The sequence below is a fragment of the Panthera pardus genome, unplaced genomic scaffold (assembly GCF_024362965.1).
Source record: "Panthera pardus isolate Hobbes unplaced genomic scaffold, ASM2436296v1 HiC_scaffold_15, whole genome shotgun sequence".
Taxonomy (NCBI): Eukaryota; Metazoa; Chordata; class Mammalia; order Carnivora; family Felidae; genus Panthera; species Panthera pardus.
Window position 1 is genome coordinate 78,361,433 of NW_026526710.1, and position 25,308 is coordinate 78,386,740.

At 36.5% G+C, this 25,308-nt stretch overlaps 2 pseudogenes; both read left to right on the forward strand.

Moving 5' to 3' along the window:
- The window catches only part of LOC109260128 (glyceraldehyde-3-phosphate dehydrogenase-like), a 90,629-nt pseudogene extending 85,064 nt beyond the window's left edge, over positions 1-5,565 (forward strand).
- Positions 5,566-19,419: 13,854 nt separating this feature from the next.
- LOC109260129 (eukaryotic initiation factor 4A-I-like) lies at positions 19,420-20,932 on the forward strand (annotated as a pseudogene).
- The last annotated feature ends 4,376 nt before the right edge of the window (positions 20,933-25,308 follow it).

The window sequence follows — 25,308 nt, forward strand, 5'->3', positions numbered from 1 at the left end:
CCCAGCTAGATACCTCTTAGCATTCTCCTTTGGCGCTCTTGTCCTCAATGTACAGATTATTTTAGGTTATTTCTTTATTTGAAAATTCATCGCATTGGTGATACTTTGCTTTTCTGGAATGGAATATTCTTCAGCTCAGTTTAATCATGCTGTCAGCCTGCCTCTCCTGCTTTAAATATTCCACATATTCATCATGTCTACCGATGATTCTGGTCATGATCTTTCAATATCAGTGTGTGCGTTCACTTGTTGCGTTTCTACTTTTCTTCCGTTTGGTACTGCATTTCTCTCTTTTTGAAGGGGTAGAGGAAAACATGGCTTATTCTACTCCTGCCATTAATGCAGAGTTTAAATAATAAAAAAAGGGATTAATTGGACAGAAATATTTTTTTCTCTAATGAATTCCATGAGTGGATATTAGAGTTCAGAAATATCTGATATTTCAACAATGCCCTCTTCCCATTTAGCATCAACAAATATATTTTAGGAAATAAATATGTCGTGGTAGATAATTTTCTATCGTGAAGTTTCAAAGAAGTGCTTCAAGTTTGAAATACTGCATCGGGGCTCAGGTAATACATCTGAACAGAAAAGTAAGTTTGAACAGTTGTGAATGTTTTCTTTTACTATTACTAGAGGGATTGTGTGGAAATATTTTCAATTTTTTAATTTTACTTTTTAATAAGTTGTTTTTAATGTTTATTTATTTTTGAGAGAGAGAGAGAGATAAAGAGAAAGAGAGAGAGAGCACAAGCAGGGGAGGGGCACAGAGAGGGGAAGACACAGAATCGGAAGCAGGCTCCAGGCTCTGAGCTGTCAGCACAGAGCCCGACGTGGGGCTTGAGCCCATGAACCATGAGATCATGACCTGAGCCCAAGTTGGACGCTTAACAGACTGAACCACCCAGGCGCCCCTTAATTTTTATTTTTTTAAGGAAGCTCCATACCCAACGGTGGGGCTTGAACTCATAATCCTGAGATCAAGAGCCTCTTCCTCCATGGACTGAGACAGCCAGGTAGCCTACCTAGAAATATTTGTAAAGAAAAGCAATATTAATGTAGGTTATTAAATGTATTACTCTTTCCAGAGTTGGAAAACACTTAATTGCCATCTACCGTACTAAGAACTCTGATACATTCCTCCTCAATTCACTCGAATCGTGTCTACTTGAACGTCCCAGACATTTTAGAGTGGAGATGGAATGCTCCTGGGTAAGCAGTGATGGGATTATCGTTGAGGATACCTAATTTCTCTAATCAAAAACTAGAGGATTCATCAACTCTAATGTACCTTCAGTACGTGCTCATTATTGATAGCTGCGTATAGTTTACACGTAGGCCAAAACAATGAAAATGGAGTATCTATGAGAGACACAATAAAGACGTATATTAGTGATATAAATTGGTAGGGAAATACATGGGTTTTGTCCTTTTTATGTTGTAGAATAGATTTGGGAGAAGCATAAATACACATGCATTTTTGCAAGTTGGGCAAGGTGGATCACCAAAATAAAAATAAATAAATAAATAAATAAATAAATAAATAATAAAGTCATATAATTTGGATGGCTTCATATGCCTAGATGATCAGTTTTGCTGTAAATGCGATGGGTATTTTAATATTAAATCAAATGATGCACATCTATATTTCTCAAAATATTTAGAAAAGGACTAATATGAAGATAGTGTGTTCTTTCATATTAAATGTATAACAATATTTTTTCCGGATAGTAATGTGTAGCTTTCTGATTTTATGTCTATTACATAAAGGTGAAGGAAATGTATATACTCCGCCTAAAATCATTTACTGACAAAATATGCCATCTCATCGCTCAGTTTGATAAAGAACAAACAGCAAGTATGAAGCAGAGCATTTGTTGGGTCATATTTATCATATTGTCAAATACAGTAATAATTTCCACTTAACTTCAAGTGCTGGTTGAATGATTACTTAAAAAGAATCTTAAAGGAGCAGATATTTCAACTAATGGAAGATTAAATGAGATAACTACTAATCCATTTCCAAACTGAAGTTTTGTGATTGTACATAATGGATCATTCACCAACGTGCTTTCACCATCTGATTCAGACCAAGCAGAACTCACTGAAAAGCATTGTTAAAGCAGTACATGCAAAATATCTGCTAGAAGAATAATTGCAAATTTCATTATGCTGAAGTGTTTATATGTTTTTCCGTTAAATTAAACAATAAAGCGAATAAAAATACGCTCAATTTATAAGTAGGGATGAGTAATTGGAAACAAACTTCCCAGAGAACTTTACAAATATAATTCATCTCCTTTTTTATTGTTGTTTTAAAGGAGTATGAGGGAAATATTTTTGCTTTTCTCAAGTGAAAGAGTTTTCTCTAGTTTGACTTAAACAAATGTACTGTGTCACACTAGGTGTCCATTTATGTTCAGATATCTCAGTGCAGATACTCAAAGAGGAATATCGCTCCTTAATGAGAAGCTGTGTCTGAAATGCATGGAGACACGCTGACAGTAACATTGCTATCCCCTAGTGAAAGATAAATGCCAGATCTCATTTTAATAAAAAATGATTATAAAATTTTGGAACAAAGAGTTGCATTGAAATGGAGTCCAACAATGCCCCACAACCTGAAATATTAAAAAAAATTATTTACTGTGGACAGCTATGGAAAAAGTCCCAGATATTTCTCATAAAGAGATATTTCAAGACAGTCTATGGCAGAAATCAATAGACATTGTAAGAAATAAGTTTCAGGGATTTATGAAAAATCACCTCAGTATTCTCTCAGCTTTCAGTCTTGTTTCATTTGAGCTAAGTGTAGATTTATAAGGGAGTTTTTGATAAGCAACTCCATCCATATAATCTATTTATAGTGCCAACAATTCGAATATTTCCGGTGGATTGTAAAATGGGTACAGAATGGAAAATATTAATTATCACCAATGAACCTGTGAAATCACCAGATGTTGTGGTCTGTATATTTAAAAATTTATATAAAATTAATCAATTATTTTTCTATGTAAACAAAAACCTCCACAAATTATGTATATGAAAATATTACTAGAAAGAGTTGTGCTCCCTTGCTCATTCATTCATTTATTTATTCATCTCAACTAATGTGTTAAACTCTCACATGCATCGAGACCTCTGTATCTTACTGGGGTTCAAACCACTGATAAAGCACAGTCAGCACCACAACAAATGCCGAATTTTGTAGCTGCACACTGATTGTGACAGAATGGAAAATTTGAAAATCTGAAATATCCACCTGCCCCCTCCATCTACTGACAGATAAATTATACCAAATATTATTTTCTATGATTTTGAAATTCAAAGAAAAGAAAGAGAAATCTGCAAAGGAACTGCTTCCTATGAGCGTGAGTGTGCGCGCGCACACACACACACACACACACACACACACACACACACGAGTAGTATAAACAAACAGTAGATGAAAGAAAAACCCATGGCTATTGTTAAAAGAAAGCAATTGGTTTGGAGAATTTTTATGGGGCAAAAAACTAAACCAGCCCTGAGGTCTGCAGAGTTGGAGAACTGATCCTGAGATACTTCTTACAAATACAACTCCCATAGAGGAAACTCCCAGAATCAAAAGTAGGTCAGGAAATGAAAGTCTAATGTGCAAAATTAAAAAAAAAAAATGGATTTAAGGAGAGAGTGAATAGAAAAAATTGGAGAGACACAGTATGGGAGAAAGAAATGGATAACAATTTTCAGAACTGAAGAAGACCAGATCCAGAAGGCATGAAATTTTTGAATTAAAATAAACAAAATGTACAACTAGACACATTTTATTAACAGGGCAAACATTGAAGACAAAATTTTAAGGCCTAAAAAGCCACCAGAGGAAAAAGAGAACAGTTACAAAGACAAGACATTTAGAAAGACAGTTTTCTCAACAAGAAGCAAGCAAAAAGCCAGAAGATGGTAATATAATATCTTTATGTGCTGTGATGAATTAAATATCTTCTCTGAATTGCATACCCAGAAAAACTATCTCTCTAGGTGAAAATACACACAAACAAAAACTTTGTTTAACCTCAATATGCCTGTGCTACTGCAGTAAGAAGTACAATTCAGGAAAATTAGGGAAATAATTGTAGAAGGAAATTCTGCACAATAAATAGGGAGATGATTCTAAAGCAAGTAATTAAGACTACAATTTTAAAGAGACTTATAATTTTTTTTAATTAAATAAAATTAGTGCTATCCAGCAGATTAGAGACTTGCATTTGAAGGGCTAATTTTTTTTTTTTTTTTTTTTGAGAGAGAGGGTGCAAGTGAGTGAGGACAGAGAGAGAGAGAGAGAAAGAGAGGCGGGGCCCACACTGGACTCATGTTTTTCCCAAAGCGGGGCTCATGCTCACCCGATGTGGGACTCGAACTCACAAACTGTGAGATCATGACCTCAGCCAAAGTCATATACTTAATGACTGAGCCACCCAGGAGTCCTGAAGGGCTATTTAAAAAGATCTTCTGGCTCTGCACCCTTCCCAGTTGGACAGATAGCTGCATCTCCTGGTGCAGTGCCAGCCGTGTCCCTGAGACACAATAGTGAAGGTTGGAGTAAATGGATTCAGCCATATTGGGTCCCTAGTCACCAGGGCTGCTTTTAACTCTGGCAAAGGGGATATTGTCATCATCAATGACCCCTTCATTGACCTCACCTACATGGTACATAGGTTCTGGTATGATTCCACCCACAGGAAATTCAAAGGCACAGTCAAGGCTGAAAATAGGAAATCTATCATCAATGAAGCCCATCTTTGTCTGCCAGGAGCAACATTCCACCAACACCATATGGGGTGACATTGGCGCTGAACATCCTGTGGAGTCTACTGGGGTCTTCACCACCAGGGAGAAGCCTGGGGCTCACTTGAAGGGTGGGGCCCAATGGGTCATCATCTCTGCCCCTTTTGCTGATGCCCCCATGTTTGTGATGGGTGTGAACCATGAGAAGTATCAGAACACCCTCAAGAATGGTCAGTATGCCTCCTGCACCACCAACTGCTTGGTCCTTCTGGCTAAGGTCATCCATGACAATTTTGGCATGGTAGAGGGACTCATGACCACAGTCCATGCGATCACTGCCATCCAGAAGACCCTCAGATGGTCCCTCTAAGAAGCTGTGGATTGATGGCTGAGGGGCTACCCAGAACATCATCCCAACTTCTACTGGTGTCTCCAAACCTATAGGCAAGGTCATCCCTGAGCTGAATGGGAAACTCAATGACATGGCCTTCCATGTCCCCACCCCATCATGTCAGTCATGGATCTGACCTACCACCTGGAGAAAGCTGCCAATACAATGACATCAAGAAGGTGGTGAAGCAGGCATCAGAAGGCCCCCTCAAGGGCATGCTGGGCTCTGCTGAGGACCAGGTTGTCTCTTGTGACTTTAACAGCAACATCCACTCTTCCACCTTTGATCCTGGTGCTGGCATTGCTCTCAGTGACCACTGTGTCAGGTCCATTTCCTGATATGACAATGAATTTTGCTACAGCAACCAGGTGGTAGACCATATGGTCCATATGACTTCCAAGGAGTAAGAGCCCCCTAGACCACCAGCCTCAGCGAGACCAAGGTGAAGAGAGAGGCCCTTAGCTGCTGAGGTGTCCTTCCCTAACTCATCCCCCAACACTGTGAGTCTTGTGATCTCTAAAACAGTTTCCATATCAGACCCCTTGCAGAAGTGGAGGGGCTCGGGGGGCCCTACCTTGTCTTGTACCATCAATAAAGTATACTGTACCCAGCCAAAAAGAATAAAAATGAAAAATAAATAAATAAAAAGATCTTTTGACCTGTTCAAGAATTGGTGAAAATTACTAAATTGCTGGTTTGAAATACTTTCTTTTGGAGTCTGGTAACATTACAACACAATAGAAGGATGTAAAGATTCTATCAAGTAGAATTGACAAACCCTAACACTATGTGAAAATCGGAATCCATTAAAGGTGTAAGAGTAAATATTAGATCTGAATAGAAATCCAAGTTATCCTTTTGTAACATGTTTTAGTGTAAGATTATTGAGTGATGATATGCACAAAGTAACCTGTCAGCAAATGTTAGCTGTCATCATTTTCGTACTCACTGTTTCCACCAATGGGCTTGCATGCTCTCGGATAATACAGATAAGCAAGCAGGAAAACAAAATAGAGTAAAATCAAGATAATATCTCATAACGCCTATGGAATAATGTAGGATTGATGAATAAATAGTAAAATTTCAAGGAAAAAAGAAAATCTTTATGGAAGAAGTCATGTATAAGCCAAGATGTGAGATCAAAATGTGGGGGAGTCTACGAATTCTTTAATCTTCTAGAGATTAGTATAGCTGGTATGGCAGTTGGTTTTATGTCCGATAAGACTGGCCTTGGGGTGCCCAGAATACCATTATTTCTGGGTGTGTCTATGACTTTTTTTCTGGATGAGATTAGGGTTTGGATCAGTGAATTTAGTAAAGTAGCATGCCATCCCCAGTACGTGGAAGGGACCTCAACTAATCTGTTGAAGTCCTAACTACAAAAAATAACAAGGAAGGAGAAATCCATCTCTCTTTTCCTGCCTCACTGATTGATCTGGAATATCGTCTCTCATCTTCTCCAGTCCTTAGAATGGGATTCATGCCATTGGCTCTCCTGGTTCTCAGGCTTTCATGCTCGGGCTGAATTATTTTTAATAATTATCATTGGCTTTCCGGGGTCTTTAGCTTGTACACTTGAAGATGGTGGGAGTTCTCAGCTTCAGTAATCACATGAGATGATTTCTCATAAGAAGTCTTTCTCTCACTCCCTCCCTCTCTCTCTCTCAGTATAGACAGATGATAGATAGATAGACAATTGATAGATAGATGATGGATAGACATAGAAATTGGTATATGATGAAATGCATTGATACATATTGATATGTGTTTATTGATATATATGATATACATATGATATATGTATATATGATGTATATATAATATATACATATATAATATAATATAATATAATATAATATAATATAATATAACATAATTAATATAATATAAAGATATATATATAATCTTTTTCTCTAGAGAATCCTTTGAAATGTAGCTGATCATAGGTTCTTAATGTAGGGCAGAGTTTCCCAACGGAACATTAACAATTGTGAGCCAAACAAAATATCGTATGGGTGTTTGGCTATAGGTAGTTAATAGATGTATGTGTTTATATATACATACACTTTGCTTTGTTTCCCATCTTAATCATACAAAAAATATATTCTGTAGAACAAAACTAATTCTCTGCATTTAAGATGATTAATTTCAGTTTATTTACTGACTATAACGTAAACCCCTATAGGCTTAAAATCTTGGTGGAATTTCTATTTGGTACACATTATAAAATCAGGGGAAAAGTTTATAGGCATCACAGTGCTACTCCTTGGTAGTAATGAATCCTATTACATTTACGACTATGTTATCATATCAGTTAATGCATTTTCTGTGCAATGATGCAGTTCCACCCCCTACATCCATCAGCAAAAATGAATCATTTTTCAAGGTCTCTGCATGAATACTAAATACATCAATAGAAAACATGCAGAATCAAAATGTGAGAGATAAATCCATGTTAACTGTAGCTTGACTGATATGGCTGCTCGGCATTTTTCTTTTGGCAACCACATTTTCTTACATTGTACCATGCAAGTGCCTATCTTCCCAAAGTCAAACTCACTTTTATTTGAACCACACCTAATTTATCAATTGGAATCATCAAATAAGATATTGAATACTTTTGGGGCGCCTGGGTGGCTCAGTCAGTTAAGCGTCCAACTTAGGCTCAGGTCATGATCTCGCGGTTTGTGGGTTTGAGCCCTGCGTGGGGCTCTGTGTTGACAGCTCTGAGCCTGGAGCCTGTTTTGGATTCTGTGTCTCCCTCTCTCTCTGCCCCTCCCCAACTTGTGCTCTGTCACTCTCTATCAAAAATAAATAAACGTAAAAAAATAAGAATAAAAAAAGATATTGAATACCTTTATAGGGAAATAGCAAATATGATAAGATTTACATAATCTTTCCCCATGCATTATGTATTACTATTTAAATTCTTTATAACTATTACTTCACATACAGTTCTGTACCTTGTCAGCCCATATATTGCCAGCATCATTTTTTTTTTTCCTATCAAGCTTCTACATTAGTTTCTTCCAGGCAATATCATCATGATGTTAATTGTTGGTGTCAACAATAAATTTCCATTTATCCCAGAAACATAGAAGCAGTAAAAAAAATAAAAGAGTGTGGGAAAAGATCATTTACACTAGGAGAATCTCCAGGTGATATTATCCCACATATAAGTCTCCAGAGTAAGTTTTTCACATAATCTTTTCTCCCAAACTTCTTTTGATGAAGTATTGACCTTGAAACCCTAAATATTTAACATACAGCTTGGGAACAAATATCCCTGAGAATCCTTCCATCTGAAGCATCCGTTACAGATTTCTTGTGATTATTTTAAATATTTCAATTAGTGTTGCTTGTAATAAGTACACCAGAATGGCTCAGTTACAGTGGAAACCATAACCTTTGTGACCATAGAATTTATTAAAGAAGTTTACTGTAATAAACCGATGATATTATTGGATCTTATTTTATCTATCATGTTGGCCCTACTCCATAGTTTAACTTCAAAAGCAAAACAGTAGTAAGAAAATCAATAAGCATATTATTTATGGTAAATATAACAATCAAAATAGGAGATATTTTCTTGAGCATGACACTACCGAGAATTTTCCATGCATTTGCACTCATAATTCTCACACAAACCTGAGTTGTATACAATTATCACTGTGACTTCCTAGATGAGAAAATACACAGAGAAATCTGTTACACAAATTCACACACAGGAAATGTTATAGGGAGGGTAGATTTAGTCCTACACAGAGATGCTATCTTATCCCTTACCTTGTCTTGATTCCTATCAATGGGCTTCATAAAATTATAGAATGTTTTGCTTGCTATGTTTCTATGGCCTTTTTTTCTTCACTTAAAATGTTGACATTATAAGAAAGGAAAGGAAAGTAGCAGCTTATCACTGTAGAGGTGTTTCGACTGAAACACTGAAATAATTTGGGGAATAATAGCAAACAGAAGTGAGTGTACGTAAAAAACACATTGGGAAACATCAGACCTTATAAGTAACATTTGTACAGATCTTTATTTTTTTCCTATTTGCATAACTACTTGACTTGGAATATTCCTTGGTTGCTTGCAGGGAGAATTAGTCATCACTTATTACTTGTGTCTCATGAACCCTGATCTCATTTGTACCCCTAAGTAGCCATCGGCTCATTATCACCTTCCTGCTGGTATACAATCTCCCTCTCAGTATCGTTAGAGGCACGGTTTGGGAAAACTGGAGATTCATTCTAATTAATGATATTTCAGTCATTTCTATTTTCAATTTTTTGGCAAGGCCCACGTATTGAGACAAACATTTTCGCATACATTTGAATTTTACTTTTTATTAAAAGAAATTTTAAGAAAGGCAAAGTTGTCATATGGGTTTAAGTGTGGTTGTCTAAAAAGATGTTATTAAAATTGCACGACATTGTTTTTTCATTGAATTATTGTACTATCTGTTTTACATGCTACATGTATTTGATATTGATTAAAATACTCTAGTGATATGTCTTTTACAAATTTTCTTTGACACATAAGAATAAAGGAAATTTATAATAATCATGAGATAGCATGTTATCTTAAAATAACTAATATAACAGAAATCACAATATTACAAAAGTTAGTGAATCTCCCAAATCCAAAATAGTCGCCTGAAAAATATTTACAAAACAATTTTACGTGGGCTTTTAAAGAAATTATATCTACCTTTTACAATTAATGGATAGACAATATATTTGTGATTTAAAGTAAGTTTAACTACAAATTTGTGACAGTTTCCTTTATTTTTCTTAATAAGTATATATTTGAGTGGAAGTTATTATTATTATTACTCCTCACTCAAATAGGCAACATATCTTTAGAATGTATATAGTATTTTATATTATGTGACACATGTCCAGTACCTTTAATTGTAAGATCTATAGGTAATAACAATGTCTGCAACTCAAACCTGTGATTATTTTATAAGAGATAAAAATTCAATATGGTCACGATAATCGTAAGAAATTACTGCTATCATACAACTCTTTCCTCTTATTTCAAAACATTAAAGATTTTGCAAAAAGTGAAAATATTATTTTATTTATTCTTTACATGGGTAAAAGGAATAAATTCCATTCAACTAGGAAAAATGCTATCTTAACAATAAATGCAACTATGTGATTTAAAAAAAAAAATGCAGTGAAGCCCTAAATGAAGTAAAACACACAGTCCGTTGAAGATACAAGTAAAAAACAAAAACACTGATACTGTTGGAGTTATTCCCAAGTTTAATATAGAAGTAAGCTTACTCTACGTTAGAGAATGAAGAAGTATTTGTAGAAAAAACTACTTTTTTAAATGAATTACATTAACACTTTTCTGAAATTAAATGATCGTGCATTCCTGTACCTATTTCTGGACTCTATATTAGGTTTAGAAACACATGGTTGAATCTGGCCTGGCAACCTGTTTTTTGTGAGCCACAGGTTAAGAATGTTTTTTTTTTGTTTGTTTGTTTGTTTTTTCCCTTTTAAAGGTAGTGTTAAACAAAAAAAAACAAGAATAACAAAAGAATATGCAAAAGAAATTCTATGTGGCTACAAAAGCAAAAATATTGACTATCTTGTGCTGTACAGAAATGTTTGCTTCTCTTAGACTATATTGTTTAGAAAATATGCATGTTCTTTACCTTATCAATACCACACTTTCATAATTACTGTAGAACTTGGGTAAATATAGAAATTTGATGGGTTAAGTTCTCTAATCCTGTTCCACTTTTTCAAAACTATTTTGGCTAGTCTAGTTTATTTTGTATAACATATAAATTATACAATCTGCTTGTGCATTTGTAAATAAAATGTCTGCCATAAGTTCAAATAGGCTTAAACTGAAAGTCTATATTTTAACAGTATTGAGTCTCTGGACCATTAACATTATATAACTTTCTGTTTATTTAAATAACGTTTGATTTCTCTCAGTAGAATTTTGTAGTGCATAGTGTAGAACTGTCTTGCACAAGTGTTGTTAAAGTTATCCCTAGATTTTTTCTTTTCATTTGGATACTATATATTTTTTTTAATTTTTTTTTCAACGTTTATTTTATTTTTGGGACAGAGAGAGACAGAGCATGAACGGGGGAAGGGGCAGAGAGAGAGGGAGACACAGAATCGGAAACAGGCTCCAGGCTCTGAGCCATCAGCCCAGAGCCCGACGCGGGGCTCGAACTCACGGACCGCGAGATGGTGACCTGGCTGAAGTCGGACGCTTAACCGACTGCGCCACCCAGGCGCCCCTGGATACTATATTTTTTAAATAGACTTTGTTTTCTAAGAGCAGTTTTAGGTTCACAGCAAAATTGAGTGGAAAGTATAAAGTCCCCCTATTCCAATGCCCGCATAAATGCATGGCCTTCTGGCCTATCAAATTATAGCACCAAAATGATAAATTTGTTACAGTTGATGAGCTTGCATATATATATATATACATATATATATGTATATATATACACATATATATATATGTATATACATATATATGTATATATATATATATACACACACACACACATATATATGTATATATATATATATATATATTTAATTTTTGTAATGTTTATTTACTCTTGAGAGAGACAGAGTGTGCAGGGGAGGGCCAGAGAGAGGAGGAGACACAGAATCTGAAGCAGGCTCCAGGCTCAGAGCTGGCAGCACAGAGCCTGGTGTGGGGCTCATGACCTGAGCTGAAGTCAGATGCCTAATCAACTGAGCCACCCAGGCACCCTTCGATGAGCCTATATTAACACATCATCATCCAAAGTCCACAGTTTACATTACAGTTCATTTTTCCTATGTACATTCTATAGGTTTGGAAAAGCATATAATGTAATGACACGTATCCACCATTATAATATCACGCGGAATAATTTCACTAATATAAATATTCTTTGTACTCCACCCATTCATCCCTCCTTTCCCTGTAAACTCTGGCAACCACTGATCTTTTTACTGTCTCTATAATTTACCCTTTCCAGAATATCATATAGTTGGATTGTACTGTATGTAGCTGTTTAGGTTGGCTTCTTACACTTATTAATATGCATGCAAGATTCCATGTCTTATCATGGCTTGATGGCTCATATTTTTTTTTAGCACTGAAGAATATTTTATTGTCTGGACCACAGTTTATCCACTCACCTATTGAGGAACATCTTGGCTGCTTCCAAATGTTGGCAATTTATGAGTAAAGCTGCTGTAAACATCCATGTGTAGGCTTTTGTATGGAAAGATTTTCAACAAATTTGGGTAAAGACCAAGGAGCATAATTGCTAGATAATATGGTGAGGCTTGTGTTCAGATTTGTAAGAAATTGAACAAACTGCCTTTCAAAGTGGCTGAACTGTTTTATATTCCCATTTTCAAGGAATCAGCTTTCTTGTCACTCAACATCCCAACTGGCATTTGGTGATCCAGTGTTTTGAATTTTGGCCTATCTAACAAACGTGTATTGGCTTCTCATTGTTGCTTTAATTTGTAAAATCCCTAATGACATTTGCTTTTTGGGCATCTTTTTACATTCTTTTTTCCACCCCCCCCCCTTTTTTTTTGTAATCTGTTTATCTTCTTTGGTGAAGTTCTTCAGAACTTATGCTCATTTTTTAATCTGGTTTTCACTTTCTTATTATTGAGTTTTCAGAGTTCTTTGTATATTTTGGATAGTAGCCCTTTAACAGTATCTTTCGCAGATACTTTTTCCCAGTCTGTGGTATCTTCTCATTCTTTTGTATCCTTTGCAAAGCAGAAATTTTTATTTTAATGAAGACCAACTTACCAATTATTTTTAATGGATCATGCCTTTGTTGTAAAAAAAGGTCATCACCAAACCCAACGTCATTGAGAATTTATCCAATGCTATCTTCTAGGAGTTTTAGAGTTTTGCATTCTACATATGGGTCTATGGCCCATTTTAAATTAATTTTTGTGGAGTGTGTAAGTTCTGGGTCATTAGTGACTAATATCAGTAATGACATTAGTGACAAAGTACTTCTGGGAGCAAAGGTGTCAGTTTTTATTTTTTGATGTTTATTTTTGAGAGACAGAGAGAGACAGAGAGAGAGACAGAACATGAGCAAGATAGGGGCAGAGAGAGGGAGACACAGAATCTGAAGCAGGCTCCAGGCTCTGAACTGTCAGCACAGAGCCAGATGCAGGATTTGAACTCATGAGCCATGAGATCATGACCTGAGCCAAAGTCGGGCACTTAACTGACTGAGCCACCCAGGCACTACAAAGGTGTCAGTGATTTAAAGAAATACAGTAAACCTTGGATTGTGAGTAACTTGTTCTGGGAGTGTTCGCAAGACAAGCAAACATTTTTACTAAATTTTAACTTGATAAACAAGCAAAGTCTTGCAATAGGAATAGTATGTGACACCAAGTATCACAGGATCAGAACTGAGCCAATGGTTCTTGAAATTCGCTTTGATATACTAGTGCTTTGGATGGCAAGCCTGTTTCCAGAATGAATTATGCTCGCAAACCAAGGTTTTACTGTACTCAGAAAGTGAATGATTGAAGCATAGTGAAGTCCCCGGTTCATGAAGACTTAATCTAGAGGGTAGAGATAAACGGGGCAATAGTAGGAAGTGCCATGAGGTCAGGAGAAAGGAGGATTGTGTGCCTTTGTCTGTATGTTTATAAGATACACTATTTTAGCTGTGCTTAGTATTCGTAGGAGGGGCTCAGTAGAAAAGAAAAACTGATTTTTTAAAGGATTAGGGAATGAGTGTGGATCTAAAGCTGGGAACTAAGAATTTCCTTTATTCTTGAGGGGATTCTTGTCCATTGGAGTCCGACAGCAAAGGTGCCCATTAGCATCACTTTTTAGGGGCCTGGGCATAACTTTGAGGGAAATTCTTTCTGATGTTTTCTATTTTTGGTTGGTGAATTAGTTTAGGGTCACCTACGTACAATTACAGATGAGTAACAGGGCCATTGATCACAAAACAAAACAAAACAAAACAAAACAAAGCAGGACAGCAAGTGGAAAGGAAACGATTTCCAGGTACTAATGAGGACTCGGTTAAATTTGAGGTAAGAAACTGATAAAGGGACCAAATCTGAGAAGTACTATTTTTGTTTCTTTTTTTTTGTTTTTGTTTTTGTTTTTGTTTTTGGTTTTTTTTGTCCAGTAGTCTTCATCAGTCCTGGAGTTGCTGTGGGAAAGCTAACTGGATGGATTGATCCAGGGTTAAGGTGTTCCTAGCATGAGGCAGTTGAGTGTGATTGTCCAATTAAATAAAAAATAGAAGTTCACCCAGTATGCAGTTGATGTGATAGGGAGAAAATAAGGACTCAAGACACTAGAGGAGGTCTGTCTGAGGCTCAGAAACATCCGTTGTAACAACCCCTGAGTGAACTAGGAAAGAATGGGTCATTTTAAAGTATGTGGCCAGAGGGACGCCAGGGTGGCCCAGTTGGTTAAGCATCTGACTTCGGCTCAGCTCATGATCTCACGGTTTGTGAGTTTGAGCCCCACATCGGGCTTGGCACTGATAACTCCGAGCCTGGAGCCTGCTTCAGAATCTGTGTCGCCTTCTCTTTCTACCCTTCCCCCTGCTCATGCTCTGCCTGTCTCTCTCAAAACTAAATAAATATTTTTAAAAAATTTAACCATGTGGTCAGAAATAAACATACATTCAGATTTTAACCAAGAAATGAAATAAAGAGCAGTATATGGTAAAAGATTAGTTAAGAACATGTTACTCCCAACAGGAATAAGTTCAGAAGATAAGAAAATATGTAACTCATACAAATTAAATACAACACAGGGAGAGGAAACCCTTTTAAGATTTAACCATAAAAGAGAAAAAAAGGAAGGGATACCTGGGTGTTTCGGTCAGTTAAGCCTCTGACTTCAGCTCGGGTCATGATCTCATGGTTCATGAGTCAGAGCCTCGCGTTGGGCTCTGTGCTGACAGCTCAGAGCCAGGAGCCTGTTTCAGAGCCCTCCCACACTCGTGCTCTGTCTCTCTGTCTCAAAAATAAAAATAAACTTTAAAAAAAAAGGTGGGGGGGAGGTATGAAGAAGCCACGATTTTCTTCTTACCTATTATTGCCAAGCAGCTCAGGGTCTAAAAAGCTGATTTCAATGCTTTGGATTGAGTGCCTGAACTAAAAAATTGTTTAAGGAGTTTAAGGAGGAGGTTGTTTTTATGGTAACCATCCAATCCTGAAAGTGCGGACCACGTTGATTACCATGGGAATAAGAATGCATTAATTTTTTTAAAGAACTTGTTTATAAGAACTCACTGATATGCACTTAAACACTAAACGGTTACAGATAATAAAGAAGAAGGGTAAGTTTAAAATGAGGTAGGTGGGGAGATGGGTATAATAGGCAATGGAGGTTAAAGAGTACACTTATTGTGATGAGCACTGAGTAAAGTAGAGATCTGTTGAATCACTGTGCCATACATGTCAAACTAAAATCACACTGAATGCTAACTATACTGGAAGTAAAATGAAAACCTTAAAGAATTTTAAAAAATAAAAATGAATAAAATTGTAAAATGACCGCCCTGGAAATCCCTGGTATTGATGAGAGTGTAAAGGGATTTAGGAGAGAAAGACTGTCAGCTATTTAAATGTGACAGGTTTATACCATTGTGATCATAGACGTTGTTTCCTCATCTAAAAAATAGGTGAAGGAATAATTAAACTTAGTTCCAGTGGGTCCTGTGAAGTGTAGATAAGATATGAGTGAGGTAACATGTATGAGGACAGAAGCCACATGGAACTGATTCACCACTGAAATCCTGCATGAGTGGGTACAAAAAATTAAAATTAGAGGCAAATGCCGAATTTTGCAGGAAAAACCCAACAAAAACACAAAAAAGGCTGTTGGACTGGACACACCTGCATGAAGTCAACTTTTCTTCTTATAAAAATAGCTTTTCACTTGTTGAAGGGTTTTGACAATATTTCTTTAAAAGGAAATTAGGACAAAAACAAGAAAAAACAGCTCACACAGAATAAAATTGATATTAGCTGAAAAACTTTCTCAAAACCAGATGTTCATATTACTTTATGGAATAGCTTTCTATAATGCATTAACATGTGATGTATCTCTGAAATGAAGAACACCCATTTGTAATGCCTTATTCATCAATGTTCCCAGTGCGAAGTTCAGAAAAAAAATGCTGACATAAAAATGATAATAAACTTAATTTCCAATTATACCCTTCTATTTACATTGTCAAAAACAAATAAATCTTTCTCTGGGCAAAATGTATTCTATCTTAATATTTTGCATAACTTTAAAAGCTCATTTTGGTTTATTTTCGCAATAATGGTCTCAGTCTATTTTATTCTTCACCCTAATTAATATGCTCAATAGTTAATTAAAAAGTTACTCAAGGGTGGACGGAGTTCTTTTCTGACTTGCTGTTAAGTGGCCATCCTAGCACATCCTGACGCTGCTTGGCAGTTACTTTATCCCTATGCTACACTTCTATTCCTGAAACCTCACAAATGTCCTGTGTCTCTGCTATCCTAGTACAATAATTTAAATCCATTTTAGGTGCAATTAAAATTATTGCTCTCGTGCTGCAGACGTAAGTTTACGGTATGAACACCATTAAGACACGTGTCTTCTAGGCATTGAGAGGTAGCCATGAAAGCTGCTCCTGAAGGCAGTGACATGTTTTATATGGATTCATGGTGTAATTAATATACTCCTCATAGATACGCACAACTATAATGGCATGCTTTGTGTACACTTTTCGTCACTTACAAAGCAAAGAAATCTATGCCGCGAGGTTTCGGGACAAAATCCCTACTCAGTACTTCTTACACACACAGGAAACTAGCCACTTCGAAATGCTGGAAATGCCTGTGACTCCCAGAGCATCTCAGGACGCTTCACACTCCCTTGTCTTTACTTATGTAAGGCAAGATGGAAAGAAGGGAGGGAGCGAGGGAGGGAGGAAGGAAGGAAGGACTCGTGTTTTTAACAAAAGATTTCCTGAATGTATCAGAGTTGGAAGGCTGTCTTCCTTTATCCATGTTTAGGGTAAATTTCCAAGCAACAATGTAGAATTGTTATCTTTCAATACTGAGCTCTAAAGACATTACAGACAGTACAAGCATATGTGCATCTGTCTCGTGTGATTTCAGTGGTAGAAGATCAAGAAGGAGAGAGTCTAGTATCACAAAAAAACTAGCAGATTGATTACTAGTTTTCAATCTGAAAAGCCATTTTTGAAGTGAAGTCAAGATATCACTTCTGAATATGTTAGGCTGATCTGACTTTTGAGTGTCTATCCCTTAGGAAAGTGGTGCCTATATTTTACAACAGAAGTTACAGACAGACTCCAGATCCAAAACTGTCCAGGACTGAAATGTGTCAGGAGCTTAAAACCGTATATTTTTAAAAATTTTTTCATTAGTGCCAGCTTGTGTAATTTGGTTCTTGTTTAGTTCGGGTCATGTGTAGCTTTGGCTGAAATAGCATCCTCTCCAGGGGACGTCTGGATGGCTCAGCAGGTTAAGCGTCCAACTATTGATTTTGGCTCAGGTCATGATCTCACGGTTCATGAGTTTGAGCCCAACATTGGGCTATGCTCTGACAACACCAAGCCTACTTGGGATTCTCTCCCTCCCTCTCTCTCTCTGCCCCTCTTCTCTCTCTCTGAAAAATAAGTAAATAAACATTTGAGAACATGAAATAACATCCCCTCCCTGGATCATCACTCCCTGTGGGGAAATAGGTTCTCCTTACATAAATGGGTTAGATAAAAGCTTGTGGACAAAAAGCTACTACCATGGGGCGAAAGTGCCCGAGGTTAGCAAGCGAGATATTATAATGAACCACGAGTAACTTGTAATATCACCTGCAGGAAATTACTTTCCATCTGGAGCCAATGTACCTTGATCACAAACACCACTTGCCCTCCCAGACCCTTTGCTTCTTATACACACAAGTTAATGATTGTTTTCTCCATGTTCACGTGGGTAAGATCTTGTTTTCTTCATGTTCCCCCACGTGAGTGATATCTTGCATGCTCAATTAATACGGAGAAAAAACCCCTGTTTGGGGCTCTCCTCTCTTCCCTGACATTAGCCTCTCTCATGTTCAATTCTGTGTCTTCACTCTTGTAAGGCAAGAGTGAACTCCAGACTTATAGTCTGTGACAACTTTCCTCATATTAGAGGAAAGCAAGAATAGGAAAACCACGTAATACTTCTAATGTTCTTCTTAAGTTATTATGTGTCAGTCTCACTGTGATACCATTAGTCAAAGGAAGTCACATGACAAATCCTGATATATGATTGCATGCATTAGAAGAACATAATCCTCTTGTAGAATGAGAATTTTTAAAGAGGGGTGATAGAAGCAGGGGATGTTTTGAATAATATTTCATTTCCTTGAAGAATTAGTAGTGAGTGCCAAATTAATAATACAAAGAGTTAGAATATAATTTCTGGAGACATGTCTTTGAAAAGTTGAGAGAGTATGCGATCCATATTCCTACCAGAGGAAGGAAGACATTAAAACAAACAAACAAAACACAGAACAAAACCTTTAATTATAACTACAGAAAAGGCAGAATTTCTGTGCCCAAGTGTTTGCAGATGCATATAATTGATGTGAAAGGATGAATTAGGTCCCTCCTAATTGTCTTGATTTTCTAAGGGAAGCATAAGGAAAGGTAATCAGGTGAAAATCTGTATGCAGCATGAGAAGTTTAGGAATAAAGAAAATAAAAGTATTTTCTGAGAGAAGATGAAAAGTTCCATAAAAATAGAGTAAGATTATTTGACAGTTTTAGTATTCATTTGCAATCAGTGACTATATGTATAATTAAATATCATATATATGACATATATATATATATATATATATATATGACAATTATAGCACAGTTGTATGTGTGACAAGAAAATAAGTCTAGGCCTCTTTAGAAATATTTGACAGGAAACAAGGAGGTCGTCAACATGGAAGAGATTTGTAGGCTCATAAAAAGTTTCTTCCCGATATATGGTATATTTTGCAAAACACTTGTCAGGAGATCTTAAAAAATAAAATGTACTTGAAATATCTTTTTATATATGTATTACGGAGGAGCAAGAGTATGTGAATTGTATACAAAATCAATAAGTGACCGGTACATTATTTCCATATTAACTTCTGACCAGACCAATGAAAATTGCTTCTGGAATAGCTTAAATGTGAAATTCTATCCAAATATATTACTGAGTTTGAAGTTTCTAAGGATCATGTCTTTGAGTCAGGATTCCTGATCCAGAGACGGTGGCCTGGAAGGGATGGAGCTTGAAGGCATCATTGACAGTAACTGGAACGAGATCATCAACAGTTCTGATGACATGAGCTTCTCTGAGTCCCTTCTCCATGGCATCTCTGCCTATGGTTTTGAGAAACATTCTGCCATCCAGGAGCGAGCCATTCTTTGTATCAGTGGTTATGATGAGACCGCTCAAGCCCAATCTGGGACTGGGAAAACAGCCACTTTTTTTATATCGATTCTGCAACACATTGAATTGGATCTTTCTGATTTTTTCTATTTTCGGTTGGTGAAGGAGAGATGAGGCTCACCTGGTTAAGATTATGGATGAGTAGCAGGGCCATTGGTAACAAAAAATAAATGAATAAAAAGGAGAGAATTGGAAAATAGCAATTATAAAGGAAAGAATTTATTATTTCCAGGCACGAATGAGGACTCAGTTAAATTTGAGTTAAGAAACTGAGAAAGGGACCAAATCTGAGAAGTAGTATGTATGTATGTATGTATGTATGTATGTATGTATTTATTTGTCTAATAGGTTTCATCAGTCTTGGAGTTGCTATGGGAAAGCTAACTGGATGGATTGATCCAGGGTTAAGGTGTTCCTAGCATGAGGCAGTTGAGCGTGATTGCTCAATTAAATGAAAAACTAGAGGTCCATGCATCATGAAGTTGATGTGGTAAGGAGAAAATAATATCTAAAGGCTACAGAGGCCTTGGCCCCACACCTACTAGAGTTGGCTCAGCAGATACAGAAGGTATCCAAGGCATTAGGAAATTCTATGGGTTCCTTCTGCCACACTTGGGGGACCAAGATACCAGCTGACATACAGAAGCTGACATACAGAAGATGAAAGCTTCCCATATTGTCGTGGGTACCCCATGTCTTGTGTTTGATATGCTTAACCAGAGATACCTGTCTCCCAAATACCTCAAGATGTTTGTACTGGAGGAAAACTGATGAAATGCTAAGCCATGGAATCAAAGACCAGGTCTATGACATATTCCAAAAGCTTGACAGCAGCACCCAGGTGGTTTTTCCGTCAGCTGCAATGCTTTCTGACATGCTCGAGGTGATCAAGAAATTCAATCCCCATTTGGATTCTGGTCAAGAAGCAAGAGTTGACCCTGGAGAATATCTGCCAGTTCTCCATCGGTGTGGAATGGGAAGATTGGACTCTGGACACACTATGTGACTTGTATGAAATGCTGACCCTCACACAGTCAGTCATTCTTCAACACCTGAATGAAGATTGATTGGTTCACTGAAAAGATGCAAGCCGCAGACTTGACCGTGACTGCAATGCACAGAGATAGGGGCCAAAAGGATAATGAGATGTTATCATGAGGGAGTTCTGCACTGTCTCTAGCAGAGTACTGATTACCACTGACCTGCTGGCCAGAGGCATTGATGTACTGCTGGTTTCTTTAGTCACCATCTATGACATTCCCACCAACAGGGAAAACTATATCCAGAGAATAGGTGATGGTAGATGATTTGGCCGTAAGGATGTGGGTGTTGACACGGTCACAGAAGAAGACAAAGGGCTCTTTGAGAAATTCTACAACACCTCCATCGAGGAGATGTCCCTCAGTGTTGCTGACCTCACCTGAGAGAGTGTCCTGATACATAGCCCTACCCAGGGTTCAGTCTGGGGGGATGGGGTGCTGAAAAGGAGTGGGAGTGGAGAGGAAAGGGAACCAAGGGATGGACATTCTGTCATTTTTTTCTTTGAGTAAATGTCACTTTTTGAGGCATAAGAAGGAATCATAAACATCTTAGACACTCTTTTCTTTGGGTAGGCTCTTGCCCCAGGTACCATCTCTTTTCCCCAAATTATCTCCATAGCCTAGTTAACCTCCACACCCCATTAGGATTTCCTCACTGCAGCTAAATGCATCTGAAAATGATTCAAGGGGCTAGAGTGTCACTTGGCCTCATTTACTGGACCGAATCTGGGGAACCCCCTGAGTTAAATGGCCCAGGTTATTGTCCCCATGATGGGCATCGGGGAGAGAAAATGGTAGCCATTTTTACATTGTTTTGTATAGTCTAGATTAATTCAGGAAACAAACACAAGATTCTGAATAAAATGACCTGGAAACTGAAAAATATGTGTATTACTGAGTTTGGATAATAGTAACAAGAGCTCATGTATGCAGGAGATAGCTTTCTAAGAACATTTTTCCACTGCGACTTGTTGAGAACTCACAACAGCACTATAAAATAGGTACAATAACTGTTACTTCATATTTTTAAACATGAAGAAACAGATCATGGTGGTTCAATGCTCAAGACTGCAAATCCAAGACTCAAATTTTAGTGATGTAACTCCAGAGTCCATTCTTTTTTTTTTTTTTTTTTCCATTTAGTTTGTGGAAAATCATCCTGATGATGATATAGTTTTATTTTGGGGGATAAATTGACTTTTCCCTTGTACCTTTGTTTTCAAAATAACTATCAATTACTAAGATACCTTCATATGTGTCATTTTGAAAATACCACATTATTCTTAATCCTTACCTCATAGTCACATTATATTGAATTTCTAAAAGATCTCTGTGAATCTTCAGGGAAGTGCCAAAACCAATAGAATTTCTAAAAATACATATTATGTTTACAGTTGAAACATTATTTTACCAGTATATTTTCTTCAAACTGTAATAACAAATGTAGAATTGCTTAGGAAGAAAACTTTTCAGACAGAATGGCATGAAATGCCATGGTATAGTTGAGTGTATTTGTTTATTAAGTTAGTGAATTAACTTTTTATATTTTTAATACTATTAAAAGAGACACTTTTGATTATTAATTAAACTCACTGAACTTTCTGCATTGTACATTGAGATACCCCACCTGAATGCATGAGGAGGACAGAATAAGAATAATGATAATTTCCTAAAAGGTGTGTAGGAATGGCTCACCCAAAGTATAGGGTCACTAATTCTAACACGGCTCTGCCTTTCCATTCTGATTGGTTGGCAAGGGCTACCGATACGGAGTAGAAATCTATTTCTGGTTGCTCATTATAAGACAATGCAGTCGAGTATCATCATATCCTCAGAATCTAGACTAAAAATGACAGGAAGGACTGTAGACATGATATGTTCAAGTGTGTAAAGATGATCATTAAAAAAGAAGACACAAAACCCTGAGAAGAGTCAGAGAAATATCTGGCTCAAATAATTTTATTTTAATAAATAATGTACTTTGCTAGTACCTAAAGCAACATTTTTTTTTAGTAGTCAAGAAAACTGAGAGCTAAAAACAGGGCTGAAATTGACTAAATGGTTTGATGTGCGTAAATAATTGTGTATAATTTAATAAGGTAGAATAATTATGAATATAGCTCAATAGCTATAAGGTACAAAATTTGGAATGTTCTAAAATCTCATATACATACACTGTCCTTTCTTTTCATTTTTAATGTACACACAGTTATTGCAACTGACTTCAAAAAACAGTCTTGTTTATTGATCAGCATACAGGAACTTACTTATTTTAACTATACATAAAACATAACTTCTAAAGGTCAAATGCAATAACTTATTTTCCTTCATATGAAATGAAAATATTACATCTGGACATTAAAGTCTCAGAGTTTAGCTAACTGCTTTTCAGAATATGAGCTTTTAATTTTAATGCAGCATTTTTCTGCCTTTTCAGTCTTAATGGACCAGATTTGAGTGTTAAGAAAGATGGATCAAATAATTTCAAATAGCTCCAGGAAAAGAAAATCAAAGTCATTGGATTTAATTCTGCTGCATGCATTAGTATTTAAGTTTAAATGAAAGCATTGATTATCAGTCTTAGTTAATATACATTGAATAACATTCCAGAGTTATCTGTTTCAAGCTAAAATTAAAATATAAATGAACTTTTTCCCTTAACGTCATGGCTATATGGCAGGCCTTTTAGCTAATGTTATATTAATGCTATATGTATAATTGTAATATATAGCAATAGGCTATTAAGTCTCTGAATTATGGCTTCAAAACCGTAAGACATGGTTTTATAATCTGTATATGAATTTCACTTTGCCTCAGTCATGAAAATACAAAAACCTAACCTAGAATTCACACCATCTGGATTCTTTTACACAGCAGAGAATTTGTCAGTGACACCAAACTTCAATAAAATGCTTAAATTTATGCAAAGTTGGGGCACCTGGGTGGTTCTGTTGGTTAAGCATCCGACTTCGGCTCAGGTCACGATCTCACGGTTCATGGGTTCGAGCCCCGCATCGGGCTCTGTGCTGACAGCTCAGAACCTGGAGCCTGCTTCAGGTTCTGTGTCTCCCTCTCTCTCTGCCCCTCCTCCACTCATGCTCTGTCTCTCTCTCTCAAAAATAAATAAACGTTAAAAAATTTTTTTAAAAATTATACAAAGTATGCACTGAAACTAAACTCTGGGTAGGCAACATTGGCCTCTGGCTTATGATTAATTACTCTACTAGCTGATTGCGAGTCATGTGTGCTTCTTGGATCTACATACTGACCATAAAATAAAACCAAGTAAACTGGCACATGTCTGCCCTTTCTGCAGATATATATCATGAGTTCTAAAGAAATCGGCATTTCAAACCTACCTCCCACATCTGTGACTTTGGTTTGGTAAGAGATTAAGAGGACAATAAAATAAAGACTTCTGGAGAATGGGTTATTTCCCCACACTCAACTTGCTAAGGAAAACTTCATAACTTCACCCCTTTTTGTTTTTACTTCTTGGTGAAGTTGTTCATTCTCTCTATATATTTTGTGCCTTAGAGCTAGTGGTTGCTGCTTCGTTATCGGTGTATAGAAATGCAACAAATTTCTATACATTAATCTTTACCCTGTAACTTTACTGAATTTGTGTATCAGTTCTAGCAATTTTTTTTGTGTGTGTGGAGTCTTTTGGGTTTTCTACATACCATTTCTATTTAACATGGTACTGGAAGTCCTAGCCTCAGCAATCAGACAACAAAAGAAATAAAAGCCATCCAAATTGGTAAAGAAGAAGCCAAACTCTCACTATTTGCAGACACCGTGTTACTCAAACTGTTGTGATCAAGACAGTGTGGTATTAGCACAACAATAAACACATAGATCAATAGAACAGAATAGAAAACCCAGAAATGAACCCACAATATATGATCAATTAATCTTCAACAAAGCAGGACCAATGGGAAAAAAAAAAGACATCTCTTCAACAAATGGTGTTGGGAAAACCGGACAGAAACATGCAGAAGAAAGAAACGGGACCATTTTCTTACTGCATACAAAAATAAATTCAAAATGGATTAAAGCCCGAAATATGAAACAGGAAACCATTAACATCCTAGAGGAGAACATAGGCAGTAACCTCTTTGATATTGGACATGGTAATTTCTTAGCTAGATGTCTCCTGATGCAAGTGAAACAAAAGCAAAAACAAACTATTGGGATTTCATCAATATAAAAAGCTTCTGCACAGTGAAGGAAACAATCAGCAAAACTAAAAGGCAACCTATGGAATGGGAGAAGATATTTGCAAGTGACATATCTGATAAAGGATTAGTGTCCAAAATACATTAAAAAAACTTATCAAACTCTACACCCTAAAACCAAATAATCCAGTTAAAAAATGGGCAGAAGACATGAATAGACATGTTTCCAAAGATGCATAGATGGCCAACAGACACATGAAAGATGCTCAACATCACTCGATATCAGGGAAATGCAAATCAAAATCACAATGAGATATCACTTCACGCCTGTCAGAATGGCTAAAATCAACAACACAGAAAACAAGGGGTGTTGGTGAGGATATATACACACACACAGTATATATACACAAAAGTATATATACACATGTAATATTACTCAGCCATAAAAAAGAATG